This window comes from Hipposideros armiger, unplaced genomic scaffold (assembly GCF_001890085.2).
Source record: "Hipposideros armiger isolate ML-2016 unplaced genomic scaffold, ASM189008v1 scaffold_821, whole genome shotgun sequence".
In the NCBI taxonomy this organism is placed as follows: domain Eukaryota; kingdom Metazoa; phylum Chordata; class Mammalia; order Chiroptera; family Hipposideridae; genus Hipposideros; species Hipposideros armiger.
In genome coordinates, this window is record NW_017732171.1 from 238,184 (window position 1) to 248,895 (window position 10,712).

The 10,712-nt window shown below is 40.7% G+C and overlaps 1 pseudogene; it reads left to right on the forward strand.

Moving 5' to 3' along the window:
• The first annotated feature begins 3,790 nt into the window (after positions 1 to 3,790).
• On the forward strand, positions 3,791 to 10,541 carry LOC109374415 (60S ribosomal protein L7 pseudogene; annotated as a pseudogene).
• Positions 10,542 to 10,712: the final 171 nt, after the last annotated feature.

The window sequence follows — 10,712 nt, forward strand, 5'->3', positions numbered from 1 at the left end:
GTGCCAACTTGGGCCAGTGAAGCAACGTCCTCCACAACTAGACTGAAGAACAAAATGACAGCAACTTGTCTGTTCCCCTTCCCTCAATTCCCCAGCGCTGTTCCCATCCCCCAACTCCCCAATAAAAATCTTAAAAAAAAAAAAGAAATTAATATAATGTTCTATGTCAATTTAAACCTCAGTAAAAGAAAAATTGCATGTACTTGTGCCGTTGGGTCTATGAATCTTCATCCATAGAGAAATATAGGACAAGAAAGATGACCCTGTCTGCGTAGATTTTTGCTTTTTCCCAGAATCAGTGTGTGCCCCAATAAAAATTCTTATAGAACATGCCTTATTTCCCCAATTGGAAATTAATTCTACATTCTCTCCCAAGGAGCTGAAATGAAATAAATGAAGCAATATGTATTGTAGGTGTGAGTGTGTGTATACGTGTACCTTGAAATGTTATCACCACTTCAAATGTGTCTGGTTTTTAGGGTCTTTTGAATTGTTACACACACACACACACACACACACACACAAATAGGTTTAAAATTCTAAACTGTGGCTGAAGTCCATGATTCTAAAACTAAGCTAAGAGCCGGCCGAGTGGCTCAGTTGGTTAGAGCATGAGCTCTGAGCAACAGGGTCGCCGGTTCGATTCCCACATGGGCCAGTGAGCTGCGCCCAAGCTAAGCTGCCAGAGATGGTGAGAGTGCATGCTCTTAGTAGCAAGGTTGCCGGTTCGACACCTGTGTGGGATGGTGGGCTGCGCCCACCCCCCACCACTAAGATTGAACACAGCACTTTGAGCTGAGCAGTCGCGAGCTGCCAACGGGCAGCAGTGGCCAGATGGCTCAGTGTGCAACAAGGTGGCCGGTTCGACTCCCGCATGAGATGGTGGGCTGTGCCCCCCGCAACTAGATTAAAAACGGTGACTGAACTTGGAGCTGAGCTGCTCCCTCCACAACTAGACTGAAGGACAACAATTTGACTTGGAGCTGATGGGTCCTGGAAAAGCACAATGTTCCCCTTCCCCAATTTCCCAACACTGTTCCCCTCCCCAATTCCCCAATAAAAATCTTTTTTTAAAAAGTCATAAATACATACATACATACATACATACATAAAAGCAAGCTAAAAATGATTATGACTGTTTACGGAAGGATAGTTGGGTAAGCATTGGCAGCAGGTGAATTTACAACTGTATGAGATTACGGCTCTCCAGTGAGCTGCTTTTTTATACTGCTGAGTTTGATGTAACTCTCATGAGTGGGTATTTTGACAAAAGCACCTGCTGATCTCATTTCTGGTTTCTTGGTCTCCTCTGAGGGAGCCCCCTGTCTCATCTCCAGCAGTGGAGTGGAACTTACCCACCTCTGCCCTAGAAAATTGATGAGGTTGTTATACCTCAGCTTTGAGCAAATGACCTTTGTCCTTGATTTAGCCTTTAAGGATGTTTGCCTGGAGCATGATACTTGATGATTGGGTCCCCTAAGATTGCTAGACTTATGGAATTTCCGTTGATGGATGGATTGTTGTTTTATTCCCTTTATTATCTTTATAAACCAATATGGATGACAGATATTTACTCCCCAATCTTCTAAGTCACAGTGCTGCTGTACAAGATTAGCTCTTGCTCAGACTTCACCCTAGTCTGCCTGACTCAGAATTTATGGATCACAGGACCCAGGAATCAATATTTTCACAAAGCTCCCTAGGTAATTCTAACCTCCAGTCAAGGATTAGAACCACTGGACGAGACCAGCCTGTTAAAAGTGTCTGAACTAGGATTTTGTCCGCCTGACACACCACCTACTTAGTGATATATGTGAGCTCCTGTGTGCATGAAGCTCTTGTCACAACAATTTGATTTTGCCAATAGTACTGTGGGACTGGGGCTCTTTCCCTATGAGACTTCTACATCTATCTTCATTGGAAGTTAATCATAGACTTGGTCATCAAGATTATCTTTAGTCTGAAGTACCCTCACACCATTAACTCTCTTTTTCAACTCTAAAAATTTTTGTACTACTGTTTTTGGCACCAGAGTCAAATAAAAAGAGCGCTATCCCTCATCTGGCCCCCATTTCCCCCCCCCCCATGCTTATTTTTCAAAAATTTTCTTAAAAAAATAAATTTTTTAAAAAAATTTTTATTGGTTAACTGTGTTTTTCAGGACCCATCAGCTCCAAGTCAAGTCATTGTCCTTCCATCTTAGTTGTGGAGGGCGCAGCTCAGCTCCAAGTCCAGTTGCTGTTTTCAATCTAGTTGCAGAGGGCACAGCCCACTATCTCATGTGGGAATTAAACCGGCAAACTTGTTGTTAAGAGCACGCACTCTAACCAACTGAGCTACCCAGCCGCCCCCTTATTTTTCAATTTTAGCTTCAGAATTTTGGCTTGTTTTCTGATAACGGTTCATTGGGACTGCTATAAATACATTACCTTTGTATAATGGACACTCTTTTTATTTTTCATGCGGGAGTCAAACCGGCAACCTGGCTATTAAGAGCACACGCTCTAGCCACTGAGCCATCCAGGCGGCAGCTCAGCTCAAGGTGCTGAGTTCAGTCCCAGCCGTGGGTGGGCGTAGCCCACCATCGAACAGGCAATTTTGTTGTTACACCAGCTGAGCCATCCTGCCACCTGTTGGCAGCTCAGTGGCAGCTTAGCTCGGGTGCAGCATCACTGGCCCATGTGGGAATCAAACCAGCAGCTCTGTTGCTCAGAGCTTGTGCTCTTAAGCCAACTCTTAACCAACTGAGCCACTCAGCAGGCCTGGACACTCTTTCCACAAGGTTTTCTCACAAAAAAAGTAATTGAGCATTTTGGCTGACTTGGGGCTGGAACTTGAAATCTTCTGGTAGGTAGATTTAAGCAATATCTTTCAACCACCTAATTCCATCCCCTGATTTACACACTGCTGAGGAGCAACTTAAAACAAAAGAAAACTCAACCCATGTCCCATGTCCTCATGTTCGATTAATTTGCTAGAGCAGCCACAGAACTGAGAGAAACAGTTTACTTACTAGATCACTGGTGTGTTATAAAAGGATACAACTCAGGAACAGACAGATGGAAGAGACACGTAGGGGTAAGGTATGGGGAAGGGGCGCGGAGCTTCCATGCCTTCTCCAGGGACTCTCCTCTCCCCCCATCTCCATATGGTCACCGACTCCCAAATTCTCCTTTTGGGTTTTTATGGAGGCTTCATTACATAGGCATGATTAATTAAATCATTGACCCCCTAGGGATTGAACCAATCTCCAGCCCCTCTCCCCTGATCATTATAGATCAGTTTTGCCCATTTTGAACTTCATATAAAGGAATAATATAATTTGTGGGGTGTTCTGGTGGACAGGACAGTTTTTAACTAAGATTGCTGTAGCCTAGAAGACATTTAATGGTGGGATTCAAGAAAGAAAAAAATATATATATATAAGAAGTTCCTTTCCAGGTCATACTCACTCTGGAAGTGCTCTCCTATAAAAAAGCCAGGGTGAGCTATAAAAACCCTTCTCATAGCAGCTGAGGAAACCAGTGCTTATTTGCAAAGGGGGATTCAGTCAGAAGTATAGTCTCATTAGAGGAGAGTGAATGTTGAGTATTTCAGTGTGACATGCATCTGTCTGCAGAGGCAAATAGGATCAATAGAAGCTATAGTGATTTAAGACAGTCGCTGAAGGGCCAGCTGAGTGGCTCAGTTGGTTAAGAGCTCGCTCAAGAGTTTAAGCTCTGAGCAACAGCGGTTCGATGCCCGGCCCGAGCTGAGCAGCCGCTGAGCTGCCAACTGGTGGCAGGATGGCTCAGCTAAAAAAAAAAAAAAGACAGTCGCTGAGGTTTGAGTGTAGACTGAGAACCTTCGTAATCAGGACATCCACAATGTACTGATAAATCCCAAGGGTTCAGAACAGTACTTGGCATTGTAGAGGTTAAAAACAAGTTACCCCAAGTTTTTCCACTATGGCATGTGGACTATTTTAAGCTAAAGGCAACCAAGACTTCAAAGCTCAAAAGAAACTTCCACCCCCACCTTTTGACTGAAAAATCTTAACCAGGGGTCTTGCCCATAAAATAAGAGTTATCACCAGAAATAACTTTTTATGACTTATCCAATAGGGCAGGGCAAACTTCTAATTACTGAACATCTGCTCTTATCTTCCTGCAATGACCTTCCTCCCCTCTGAAACTCCAAGGTACCTTACCTCATCCTGAGCTCAGAATGCCATATATACTTCATTTTAACTTTCTGTCCCTAAATCTCTAATGTATGCAGGGTCTCTGACTCATGTATGTGGGGTTCCCATATATATATGTATGTAATTAAATTTGGTTGTTTTCTCTTGTTAATCTGTCTCATGTAGATTTAACCATTAGACCAGCCAAAAGAACCTAGGAGGGAAAAGGAAAGTTTCTTCCTCCCCACAGGTTACAGGCAGTCAACAAATATTTGATGAAAGAATGTTGAATTAAATGAATAATGAATAAGTTTGAAGGAAGACTTCTACAAAAATAATTATCATATTGTATTTCTACCACCCAGAAAGTGGGAATAAGCTGAAGAACAATGGCACTTGTTTTTGTGAACCTTCAACTTTTCTTTTTAAAAATATCCCAGTTCTAATTTTCTTTCAAGCAAATAACCATTAAAACAATATGAACATAATTCCCTAAGCAATTTTGAAATACCTAATAGCCCCTCAGCTTATTGGTTCAATATTTTCTCTGGGAACTGGGGCACATTTTCCTGGAAAACTGTTAAACCAATATTATTTATTAAATGGCTTGTTTTGGATATCTTCCTAACATGCAAGTATTTTAGGATCTGAAATAGAATTGTATCATTTTTTTGTCAAACACACACTGGATGAATTCTTAGAATTAAAAAATGCCATCATTAAATACACTGTGGTATCCTGGGTTGGACTGTGGAACAGAAAAAGGACATTAGTGAAAAAAACAGGAGAACTCCAAATATAGTCTGGAGTTTAGTAAATAATAATGTACCAATATTTGTCTCTTAGCTTTGACAAATGTATTGTGGTCATGTAAGATGTTAACATTAGCATGAAAGGCATAAGGGAAGTCTATACAGTCTTTACAGCTTTTCTGTAAATCTGAAACTATTACAAAATAAAAAGGTTTTTTCGTTTTTTTTAATGAAGCAGTAAGCCCTACTAGCCTTTGTCTAGAAGATCATGGACATTTGCCTTTACAGCACCTTATTAAGCAGAATTAGACTTTCTAACCAGTTTACTAATATTAAGGGAGGGAAAAGAAAAGAATCCCTTATACTTCTTGTATCATAGGAATACACATCTAAAAATATTCTTGTTTCATTAAATATGTATGCATTGATACATTTTAAACACTTGTACTCACAGGTGTTAAGGAGTGGTGAGGGTGGGAGGGAAGTGGGTATGATTATCAAAGGGCAACAGAGGGATCCTTGTGATGTTGGGAATGTCCTGTACCTTGGCTGTAGCAATGTGACATAATTATGGTCTACTTGTACATACTATAGTTTTGCAAAATGGGATGAAACTGAGGAAAAGCTACACAGGCTCTTTCTGTATTATTTCTTACAACTGCATGTGAATCTACAGTTGTCTCAAAATAAAATGTTTCATTAAAAAGACTTAGAGGGCCTGCTGAGTGGCTCACTTGGGTAAGAGCTCGCTCAAGAGTGTGAGCTCTGAGCAACAACGGTTTTTGAGTCCCAGCCCGAGCTGAGCTGCCGCTGAGCTGCCAACAGGTGGCAGGATGGCTGAGCTATTAAAAAAAAAAAAAGACTTAGAAATGGGAGCGGCCGGTTAGCTCAGGTGATTAGAGCACAGTGCTCATAACGCCAAGGTTGCCAGTTCGATCCCCGCATGGGCCACAGAGCTGCACCCTCCACAACTAGATTGGGGCAACTGCTTGACTTGGAGCCGATGGGTCCTGGAGGGGCACACTGTTCCCCAATAAAAAAAATAATAATAATAATAAAAAAGACCTAGAGACAAAAAACGTAAAGGAGAAAAATAGTATTCAAACAAAATGTTGATAATGCTACAGATATAAGATTTGATAATTATGAGCCATTATTAATTTTTATTTCCTTGGCCTAAGTAAACTTGTAAAAAGAAGAAATTATTAACTTCTTTTCAGAATGGCTAGAAGATTTTTCTTTTCTAATTTATAGTTTATAATAGGTAACGGAACAGAAAGGCTCATCATCCAAATGTTACACAAAAGCATAGAATGAAAACTGGCCCCCCACCCATCAATCACCTGTCCAGTTCTCCCCAGTGACAACCCTGTAACCAATCCTTCTCAAACTCTTCCAAAAACAGAAGGAAGGAAACACTTCCAAATTCATTTTATAAGGCCAGCATTACCCTAATACTAAAGCCAGACAAGGCGAATACAAGAAAATAAAATTACAAGTCAATATCCCTGATGAACATAAATGCAAAAATCCTCAGCAAAATATTAGCAGTACATTGAAAAGATCATACACCATGATCAAGTGGGATTTATTCCTGGGAAGCAATGTTTCCACACACACAAAACATTAAATATGATATACCACATTAACAAATTAAATGTTAAAAATCACATGATCATCTCAATAGATTTTTAAAAAGCATATGACAAAATCCAACATTCTTTCATGATAAAAAACTCGCAACAAATCAGGTACAAATGGCAATGTTATCGCAACATAATAAAGGCCTTCCATGTTTGACAAGCCCACAGCTAACCTCATATTCAAAGTTGAAACGCTGAAAGCTTTTCCCCTAAGTTGAGGAATAAGACAATGATACTCACTCACCACTTTATGTAATATAGTACTACAAGTGCAAGTCAGAGAAACTAGGCAAGAAAAAGCAATAAAAGACATCCAAGTCAGAAAAAAAGGAGTAAAGATGTCTGTGTTCAGAGATAACATTCTGTTCAGAGATGACATATTATATGTGGAAAACCCTGAGGACTCCACCAAAAAACTGTTAGATCAATGAATTCAGTAAAGTTGCAAAATACAAAAATCAGTTGCATTTCTATACATTAACAATGAGCTATTAGAAAGAGAAACTTAAACAATCCCATTTACAATAGCATCAAAAAAAATAAAATACCTAGGAATAAATTTAACCAAGGTGGTAAAAGATCTGTATACTGAAAATTATAAAGCATTGATAAAAAGATAGTGACAAATAAAAAGATATGTGTTCATTCATTGGAAGAATATTGTTAAAATATCCATACTACCCAAAGTGATTTACAGGTTCAGTTCAATCTCTATCAAAATTCCCATGGAATTTTTCACGATTTTTCAGAAATAGAAAAAATAATCCTAAAATTCATATAGAACCACAGAAGACCCAAAATAGCCAAAGCAATCTTGAGAAATAAGGACACAGCTGGAGGCATCACACTTTTTAATTTAATACTATATTACAAAGCTACAGTAATCATACAGTGTGGTATTGGCACAAAAACAAACACACAGATCCATGGAATAGAATACAGAGCCCAGAAATAAACCCTTGTATTATATGATCAATTAACTTATGACAAAGGAGTCAAGAATATACAATGGGGAAAGGATATCTCTTCAATAAATGGTGCTGGGAAAACTGGATATCTACATGCAAAAGAATGAAACTGGGTCAGGCCACTATCTTACACCACACACAAAATCAACTCAAAGTGGATTCAAGACTTGAATGTAAGACCTGAAACCATAAAAATCCTAGAAGAAGTTACCCATAGGGTGTAAACACCTTGACATTGGTCTTGGTGATGATACTTTGGATTTGACACCAAAAGCAAAGTCAACAAAAGCAAATTAGTAAGTGAGACTAAGTCAAACTTAAAAGCTTCTGCATAACAAAGAAAACCATCAACAAAATGAAAAGGCAATCTATGGAAGGAGAGAAAATATTTGCAAACCACGTATTTGATAAGGCGATGATACCTAAAATATACAAGAAACTCATACAACTCAAAAGCGAAAAAACCAAATGACCCAATTAAAAACTATGCAAAGATCCTGAATAGACATTTTTCCAAAGAAGATATACAAATGGCCAACAGGTACATGAAAAGGTGCTCAACATCATTAATCATCAGGGAAATGCAAATCAAAATCCTACACCTGTTAGGGTGTCTATTATCACAAAGAGATAAATGTTGATGAGGATGTGGAGAAAAAGGAACCCTCATGCACTGTTGGTGAGAATGTAAATTGGTGCAGCCACTGTGGAAAACAGTATGGAGGTTCCTCAAAGAATTAAAAATAGAACTCCCCTATGATCCATCAATCCCATTTCTGGATTTATTTCCAAAGGAAATAAAATAATCACATTTTATATTCCCATTAGAAATATATGAGGCTTCCAATTTCTCCATATCCTCATCAACACTTGTTATCTGTCTTCCAAAATATACTTCTTACCACTTGGATGAAAACTATCCAGAAAAGACCCCAATTCCATCTTGTTTATTGTGGGGCCAGTTCCTTAGGCCGTCTCCATCGGTAATTAGGGAACAACAAAAATATCTATATCATAGGGTTATATGAGGAAGAAATGAAATATTTTTATTGGAATACTGCTTAGCCATAATACAGTATTTTGCTGTGTATAATGCACATCCACATTTTTGGCCCAAATTTTCAGAGAAAACATCTTTCGTTTAATTTTTTTTTTAAGATCTTATTGGGAAATTGGGGGAGGGGGACAGCGTTGGGGAATCAGGGAAGGGGAACAGACAAGTTGCTGTCCTTTGGTTCTTCAGTCTAGTTGTGGAGGACATTGCTTCACTGGCCCATGTTGGTATTATCATTGCGCTCTTCCAGGGTGAGGCAGTCGCTCGCTGGCCATCTAGGCCGCTCACGGCCGCTCACTGCAGCCTACGCCGTCGCCGGCAACTCACGGCAGCCCAGCTCCAGGTCGAGCTGTTTTTCACCATCTTAGCTGTAGAGGGCGCAGTGTCACTGGCCCTCATGTGGGATCCGAACCGGGGCCCTGCTGCTCAGAGCTGGTGTCTCAAGCCAACTCCTAACCAACGCACCACTCGGCTGGCCCACCGTTTATTTTTTAACATATTATGGTACAAGAAATTTTACGTAACAAATAATTAGAAAACTCAAGAACAGATACAATGTACAAGATATTTTATGGGATGGCAGAGTGGCTGTTGGTTAAGAGCGCGAGCTCTGAGCAACAGGGTCACTGGTTTGATTCCCACAAGGGCCAGTGAGCTGCACCTGAGCTGAGGAACCGGGAGCTGCCGATGGACCGCATGGCTCAGTGGGTAGAGCGTGGGCTCTTAGCAACAAGGTTTCCAGTTCGACTCCCACATGGGATGGTGGGCTGTGCCTCCCGCAACTAGATTGAAGCGGTGACTGGACTTGGAGCTAAGCTTGCGCCCACCACAACTAAGATCGAAGGACAACAACTTGACTTCGAGCTGATGATCCTGGAAAAACACAGTGTTCCCCCTCCTCAATTCCCCAATAAAACCTTTAAACAAATAAATAAATATTGAGTCATTATTGAATGATAGACTGGTTAAGATATTTTCTTGTTCTTTTTCTGGCCCGAACCATGGAGGGTGCAGAAGAAGGTTCCTGCTGTGCCAGAAACCCTTAAGAAAAAGGGAAGGAAGGGCCGGCCGAGTGGATCAGTTGGTTAGCTTACTCAAGAGTGCAAGCTCTATGGGCCGGCCGAGTGGCTCAGTTGGTTAAGAGCTTGCTCAAGAGTTTGAGCTCTGAGCAAAAGCGGTTCGAGTCCTGGTCCGAGCTAAGCAGCCGCTGAGCTGCCAACAGGTGGCAGGATGGCTCAGCTAAAAAAAAAGAAAAAGAAAAAGAAAAAAGACAAAGGGAAAAAATTTCACAAAGCTGAAGATCAAGCGTCTGAGAAAGAAGTTTGCCCAAAAGATGCTTCGAAAGGCAAGAAGAAAGCTTATCTATGAAAAAGCGAAGCACTATCACAAATAATATAGGCAGATGTACAGGACTGTGATTCAAATGGCTAGGATAGCAAGAAAAGCTGGCAAATTCTATGTACCTGCGGAACGCAAATTGGCATGTGTCATCAGGATCAGAGGCATCAATGGTGTGATCCCCCCAAAGGTCCGAAAGGCGCTGCAGCTTCTTCACCATCGCCAGATCTTCATTGGCACCTTTGTCAAGCTCAACAAGGCTTCCATTAACATGCTGAGGATTGTGGAGACATACATTGCATGGGGGTATCCAAAACTGAATGAAATCAGTAAATGAACTGATCTAAAAGCATGGTTATGGCAAAACAACAAAAAGTGAATTGCCCTGACAGATAATACATTGACTGCTTGATCTCTTGGTAAGCATGGCATCATCTGCATGGAGGATCTGATTCATGAGATCTATACTGTTGGAAAATGCTTCAAATTAACAACTTTCTGTGGTCCTTCAAATTGTCTTCTCCACAAGGTGGAATGAAGAAAAAGACCACCCACTTTGTAAAAGCTGGAGATGCTGGAAACAGGAAAGACCAGATCAACAGGCTAATTAGGAGGATGAACTAAGGTATCCACTATGGGTATTTTTGTAATCTGGTCAATTAATAAAATAAACAGCGACTGGGCCGGCCGAGTGGTGCAATGGTTAAGAACTGGCTTGGGGGCCGGCCGAGTGGCGCGATGGTTAAGAACTGGCTTGGGACACCAGAGGGCCCCAGTTCGGATCCCACATATGAG